The sequence below is a fragment of the Hibiscus syriacus genome, unplaced genomic scaffold (genome assembly GCF_006381635.1).
Source record: "Hibiscus syriacus cultivar Baekdansim isolate YM2019G1 unplaced genomic scaffold, ASM638163v2 tig00116959_pilon, whole genome shotgun sequence".
In the NCBI taxonomy this organism is placed as follows: Eukaryota; Viridiplantae; Streptophyta; class Magnoliopsida; order Malvales; family Malvaceae; genus Hibiscus; species Hibiscus syriacus.
In genome coordinates this window covers 3,960,275-3,966,607 of record NW_024063485.1, presented here as the reverse complement: position 1 = coordinate 3,966,607, position 6,333 = coordinate 3,960,275, and the positions used below count along the sequence as shown (strand labels likewise).

At 32.2% G+C, this 6,333-nt stretch overlaps 1 pseudogene; it reads left to right on the top strand.

Annotated features, from left to right (window-relative positions):
- Positions 1-226: 226 nt before the first annotated feature.
- On the top strand, positions 227-5,391 carry LOC120189846 (annotated as a pseudogene).
- Positions 5,392-6,333: the final 942 nt, after the last annotated feature.

Sequence of the window (6,333 nt, the reverse complement as noted above, 5' to 3'; positions counted from 1 at the left end):
AATATAACACCTACCCAATCATGATATCTACCCGATCATGCTTTTATTAGATAGTGATCCTACCCAAACATGCTTTCTACCCAAAATAATTATTTTCAATGAAATGATCCTAACCGCATGGTATCTAGTTCACATGTTGTTATTTAACAGAAAATAAAAAGGTTCAGAAACACTCATCCTTTGTGTACACTTAATTTGGGTACCTACTGACAGTCAGAGGTTCGGTATGTCTATACTTAGTGTGACTGTTCTACGGTTCACTATATTCATGGTTTTGGTGCTAACGGGAAAAAGGTACTCGAATTGTCCTTAATGTCGGTGCCCCTTGGACTACCAAACCCTCAATCCTAACCCATTACAGGTTCGTACGGATCGAGATCAATTCGATAGGATACATTCCCTTATGTCCATGCAGAGAATCAATTTATCTCACGTAGACATAAGGTATATGAACCCCAAAGATTACTTGCTAAAACCCGTGCAGAGAAACAAATTGTCTCACGTAGGTTAAGCTTTCATCTAAACTTAAAAGGGACAAAGCTCGTAAGTGAGCTTATGGTGTGCAAATGAACGTGATGTGTGTGAGGAGGAACATTCAGCCCTTTAACTCATAAGGAAAATGGAACCACGACAAAAACTTGGACAGATCTGAAAGCAAAAATCAAAATGTTAGTATAACAAAAAAATGAAGCAATTACAAACTTCAATAAATGAATCATAAATAAACTAAAAACTTGAACTCATAATTTCCATCACAACGACAATGTATAAACGACTTACAGCTAGACTCTATAAAACAATGTCCCCGGCAGAGTCGCCAAGCAGTCGTAACCGTTTTTTAGCGGAACAATTGTTTATTTTTTAAAAACAGTTATGATTTTAATTTGAAAAATTAGAGGTTTTGACTTAATTTGAAACAAATTGGAAAGAGTCTCCATCGGCCTTCGAGTTAGGTAGGTCGAATACCTAAAAATGTCTTTTAAAAATAATTTTAAGAAAAATCATTTTTTAAGATAAAAACTGGTCTGCGTTTACAAAGATTCGATTAAAACGGGTTCGGGAGTCGGTTACGTGTGGGGAAGGATTAGCACCACCATAACGTCCAAAATTGGTATTGTTTCGCTTACACGTTGTCGTAATTGTGGAAAGTATGAATTAAATATAAAGTTAAATTATGATCCATTTTTTAGGAAAGAAAAAAAAATATCGATGATATTATTTTGCACGAATAATTCTCAAAAATACATTCTTTGTCAATCAAGGTGTATTTTTGTGAATTCTCATTTCGAAAGATCATTATCATATTTTTATCAAACTATATATATTTAATATATAAAAAATTAAAAAAAATAAAACTATGAGCATATTAAAATATTTAATAAACTATCATACACATGCAACATGTATAGATTTGTATTTAACGTAAGAAATAATAAAATTAAATTATAGGATGCATAGTCATACATAGAGAAGGTATAAAACACATTATGCAACTAATTAATTTAAAATTATTATCTATATTTGCACACATATATAGATATATATAAACAACAAAATGAACATATAAATGAGACAAACATATCATATCAAACAAATTACACTAAGACTCAAGAAAGTTGATGTCTAAATTAAATAAATAATAAATTATAATAAGGGAAACAAATTACATCCACAAACATATAAACCACTCTATACAAATTTATATCTATAAAATAGATGGCAATTCTTCCACTATCACGAGAAAGCAGCAAAATAGTCAAACAAGTTGTTTAAAGAAATAATAAATAGACATGAAATTTTTGCTAAACATGAAAACACAAATCTAGAAAAATTAAATTAAGTTGAAAAATATTTAAGCTAGCTTCAAATATTATAAATAAACAAAGTAATTGATGCAATTTATTAAACGAAAACAAAGCTAGTTTTAAATAAACTAGAACTAAAATCATAAATACTAAATATTACAAATATTAAAAATGAAAATAATCAATAAACACTACAAACTAGAACTAAAATCATAAATACTAAATATTACAAATATTAAAAATGAAAATAATCAATAAACACTACAAACTAGAACTAAAATCATAAATACTAAATATTACAAATATTAAAAATGAAAATAATCAATAAACACTACAAGAAAATATACCTTTAATGACATACGAACGATGACACACTAATTTATGACTTGCAAAACATATGTGTCATAAAAAATGTCATGTTTTTTAAAATCTGAATGATTTATGACTTACAATAATGTGTGTCATATTTAATAATCATAAATCAAAAAATTTACAAAAACACAGAGTACACTTTTAATTGTGTGTCATCTGTAAAAGTCGTCTTTTAATTCCCCCAATATTTTCATCCTTTCCTGCTTCTTCCCCTCGATAATCAGTTCATTCTGGTCCATAACTCCCGCAGACGATCGCTTGCACATATACTCTCCTTCACCAACCACTGCCACCACCACCGATTCTGCCATCTTTTCCGAGCCAACTCCTCAGCCTTCGGCTTCAGTGCCTCCTCCTCCCGATTCTCTTTGATTAGACGATTCTCTTCTTCTTTTACTTCATTCCTTTTTGTTTCTAATTTCCATTCTTTTCAGTTGTCTAAGAAGGTGATAAATATGTGGGAATTCCAAAGGTTCACGTCGCAGGGGATTCCTGATGGTGCAGGGATTAGATCTACTGTGTGGAAGGTAGTTTTTTTCCCTTTCCCTTTATACTGTTTGCTTGTTGAGAATTTAAAAAATGTGGAAATTTCTCAGAAAATGTTATTATTTTTTTATTAATACGGAAGACCGTATTGTTTGGTTATTGTGGTAGTTGTTGTTGGGGTATTTACCACCTGAACGTGGGAAGTTGTCGTCAGAATTAGCTAAGAAAAGGTCTCATTATAGGTATTTTAAGGAAGAGCTCTTGATGAATCCTTTAAGTCATTTTCTTTACCTTTTGCTTGATAAAATAGTGTATATGACTTAGTACGCAAGTATGACATTCATTCTATGGATATGCTAGTTGCGAGTAAGTATGATACGATTAGTTGCTTTGCTTAATTCTAATGTAGAATTCCAACATCATCTATAAAGTTTTAAGTGGATAAGTAATGAAAGAAACTGATATTAGCAGAGAGCTAGAACATGTAACTACTATTTTGTAAGAGAAAAGTGAGGCTTATCCATCTCTTGCTGGTTGTACATTGTTTTTTTCTCCTAATAATAGAATGACTTCGCATGAGTTTATTTATTTTTCGGCATTATTTTCCTGAAAAGTAGTGTTATGTTTTATGGTTGTTGTCTTTCACTTCCTTTTGTTCCTATAAGAGATTTAGGGTTTCTGAATATTTTTGTGGCTAGTCAGTCAGAAATCACAAGGAGGTTGGAGAAGTCTGTGGCTTGTGACAATGATGAATCAAACTCTGAGAGCAAGGGTCTGCTTTCAAGATTACATATAACTCACGGAGAGCATCCTTTGAGCCTTGGGTAAAGCAGTGTTTGGAACCAATTTTTCTAGGTACCTTCTTAGGTTGGTCTGAAAAATAAGTTTTTTGAAGTCGTACATCATTCCATGTGTTTTTAAACTTTAATGTTTGAATGTTTTAATTATAACATTGTAAAAAACTTGGTTAATCTTGTATGAATTGATTAAGTTTTAAAACATGAGCTAGCCTAGTAGTCTTCTTGTTAGCTATTCCTGAAGCATTTTGCACTACATGCATCCTTGGAGAATATTATGCCTTGCAGTATCTATCTTTAATTTACCAATAATAATTTCTTTCGTATTGAATCTTTTTATAATTTCTTAGAGATCAGGGTTTAGTATTTATTATGTTGATGTTGTTTGGGAATATAGTAGGAAAGACTGCAGCATCTAAGCTTCCTATTGATGCAAGCCTTAACCTAAGTTAAAGGAGGGTGAAAATTACACAGTCCATGCAATTCAGCCAAGTCGGTTTCCATCAATGCTTAGTTGAGCATATGTGGAGTCTTAGTTCAAAACACTAGAATATATGTGACAGCAATGCAGGGGAATTATGATTTTCAAATTTTAATAGAATCTATGAATGGAGTGCTTATGGATATCAAACCTTTATTCTTTATTTTTATTATGGGGACGGGGTTATTTGTAGAAGTCAAAAATCATAGAACAGATTGACCGAGATGTGATGCGCACTCATCCAGACATGCACTTTTTCTCTGGGGACTCGCAGCTTGCAAAATCTAATCAGGTAACTATCTTCTTCTTCTTTTTTTATTATTTCATGTGAATTTAGTGTTTCACCCCTTTGGACTTAATTTTAGATATGGATTGAATAATTTCCAGACTTACATGCATATTGCTTGTTCAGGATGCAATGAGAAACATAATAATCGTATTTTCCAAGTTAAATCCGGGCATAAGATATGTTCAAGGAATGAATGAAATCTTGGCACATCTATTTATGTATTCAAGAATGACCCTGATACAGAAATGGCGGTAAGATCTCATTATTGTCCCCACCCAGTTCTTTTTTTATTAAATCTCTAACATGCGATTGTTTTGATTTTTATGTATTGAATATGAAAGGAGGTTTCCCTGATTTTCTATTTTTTTTTGCAACTCCATTGCATCAAATCCATCCCTTTTCTTGCCCCAAGATACCCAAAAAGTTCAAATAAAAACAGTAACTTTCAAATATATTACAACTTTTGAAAAACAGTACGGTAATGTTCATTTATCAGTATTATTATCAACTTGGCAGACATATATATATATATATATATATCATATGCACCAAATATGGAGTATCTATGCCAACATATAGCCATAAACCAATTACAATTTCAGTAAGAATAACATAGATTATAGTTTCTTTGTTATCATGATTTATGATCAAAGTATTGGTTATCTTCTTCAACATTTTCCATATTTTAAGTTTTGCAGGCTGCTGCCGAAGCCGGCACATTCTTTTGTTTTGTTGAGTTATTGAGTGGATTCTGTGATCATTTCTGCCAGCAACTTGACAACATCAATGTGGGAATTCGTTCCATAATTTCTAGGTTGTCACAGCTTCTGAAGGAACATGATGAAGAGCTTTGGCATCATCTAGAGATCACAACTAAAGTAAGATATCGTTGAACAATTTAAACATCTTTTATATCTTGACTCATGCTTGCCTCTTACCTGCAAATTTTTTAACACTTTCACCTTTGTCGTTTTCTGAAGCTTGTCAAGGTAATTAGTTGGGCTTGAATGCTAACTGTTGTGTTTAAATATCACACAGGTCAACCCCCATTTTTACGCATTCAGGTGGATTACTTTTCTCTTGATACAGGAATTCAACTTTGCAGACAGTCTCCACATATGGGACATGCTTCTTAGTGACCCTGAAGGCCCTCTAGTTTGATTACAATTTTTATCTCACTCAATTCTCTAGAACTTTGCCCTAAGATTAGGGGAGGATATTAGGGAAGACAACAACATGGACCGGGTCAGATTTTAATCCAACCCATCATTCAACAACCCCAAAATTTTAATCCAACCCATATATGGCCAAAATTTTAATCCACTAACTTCTGCAGCAGACATATATGAATGAGTTTTCCAATGCATTAGTTTAGTAATGTATAGTATGATTACAATCCAAACTAATTATAGTACCAAATCAATACTTGTGTCTTCAGATGCTCTGGAGTTTTTTGGCCGCCAGCAGTGCACATGCCTATGCATAGATATGGTTTAATGGATTTAGTTTAACAAGACCTAAAACTTTTCATTCCAAAAGTTCATATTTCAAAGTTTGGGACCATGTCTGAAATGAATTTTTTTCCCATGGCGTAACAGCTAGTGTTTGGTTCACTAATTCCGTTTTTGATCAGGTTTTGGATCATGGGGAGAAGATTGAACTTCTAGTGAACAAAACAGAAAACTTGCAATTCCAGGTTGGTGTTATCTTCTCTTTTGTGATTTAGTTTAGGGTCTGGGTAAGCATCATAATATATATATATATGGTTTTGTAATAATATCGCAGGCTGATAGCTTCCAGAGGCAAGGGCGGCAACTGCGACAAAGGATGTGGCTGCAGAATCTGCACATGAAACTGATGGTAGGAAGAGCTGTAGTTGTATTCATTTTGTGGCTTTTTGCGTGTGGGGTTTCAAATGTTAACTTTGATCATCCAAAGTTAAGAACCATTACAATATTTTTGATAACTTAAAGGGAATATATTTTATGCAAATAGATTGCTTATATATAATATGATATATATATTTAGTATTATGAGGCATTAAATATGATTTAGTTTGATTATTTGTCAATCTACAATATATATATATATAATATAATTTAT